Source organism: Myotis brandtii, unplaced genomic scaffold (genome assembly GCF_000412655.1).
Source record: "Myotis brandtii unplaced genomic scaffold, ASM41265v1 scaffold754, whole genome shotgun sequence".
Lineage (NCBI taxonomy): Eukaryota > Metazoa > Chordata > Mammalia > Chiroptera > Vespertilionidae > Myotis > Myotis brandtii.
Window position 1 is genome coordinate 1,034,277 of NW_005371012.1, and position 1,177 is coordinate 1,035,453.

Consider the following 1,177-nt stretch of genomic DNA (forward strand, 5'->3'; position numbering starts at 1 on the left):
CTGCCCAGTCCCCCCCGCCCCCCTACCCACCCCCTCACCCTCCACTGAAGGGCAGTGTTCTAGTCCACTCTTTGGGGTGTACTCCTGGAGGGCGGCACTTGTCTGCTCACTGCTGTATCCTCAGGGCCTAAACAATGCACACACCAGCACACAGTAGGTGCTCAATAAATATTTGCTGAATGAATGAATGGATGCCCCTAAAGGGGTTTCCTGTTTTCTGCAGTGAAATGAACACTGGATTAGGAAAAGGAAAACTAGCCTGTTGACTCCTATTCTGTGTTAGTCAGTAGCCTCTAGGCCAGCGGTTCTCAACCTGTGGGTCGCGACCCCTTTGGGGGTGGAACGACCCTTTCACAAGGGTCGCCTAAGACCATCAGAAAACACATATATAATTACATATTGTTTTGGTGATTAATCACTATGCTTTAATTATGTTCAATTTGTAACAATGAAATTGGGGGTCACCACAGCATGAGGAACTGTACTAAAGGGTCGAGGCATTAGGAAGGTTGAGAACCACTGCTCTAGGCCAAGACCCTGGCTCTAGCCTGGCTGTGCTCCTGACTCCCTCTGTGACCCAGGGCAGGGCAGAGAAGGGCACTGTGAAGGCCTACTCTGTGCCAGGCACTGGGTCAGGCTGCAGGGTGGGGGAACCCAGGTTCTTATCCTGTTCTCCCTTGCTGTGTGGTCTTGGGGAAATCACCCCATCTCTCTGAGCGTCAGTTCACTGAGCTGTAGAATCCACCCTAAAGTTAGTAGCAGCAATTCTTCCCTCCTCTAACAACAGATGCTGGGTGAGGAGTCAGGCCCGCCTGTAACTCTGGGGGCCTGGGCTTTGCTGCAGCTTGAGGGTCTGCTAGGAGCGCAGAGGCTCCTGGGGCAAGGAAAGAGGGGGTGAGGGGTGCCGGGGGAGCTGCGTGGGAACAGGGAAGCCCAGGGATCCCAGGTGACCTTGAGCGAGTACCTTCTCCTCCCGGGACCAGAGCAGTGGCCTCACTCACCAAAGGAGGAGCTGGGTGACAGCTAAGGGCTGGGAGCCGGGAGGCAGGAGCCGGCCCCAGCGCTCCGCCTCGCCTCAGTTTCCCCAGCTGCCTCCCCAGGTGATTTCTAAGGGCACTTCCGGCTCGGAAAGAAAACAAGCAACAACCAGGCAGCCTCGGCTCAGGGCCCTCCCTGT

The 1,177-nt window shown here is 55.8% G+C and overlaps 1 protein-coding gene across 1 annotated transcript in view; it reads right to left on the reverse strand.

The window, feature by feature from the left end:
- Positions 1–985, reverse strand: part of TMCO4 (transmembrane and coiled-coil domains 4) — an 82,945-nt gene extending 81,960 nt beyond the window's left edge. The window contains exon 1 of the mRNA XM_005883035.2: positions 965–985. The gene's annotated coding sequence lies outside the window, so the exon portion shown is untranslated. The remainder of the gene's footprint in view (positions 1–964) is intronic.
- Positions 986–1,177: the final 192 nt, after the last annotated feature.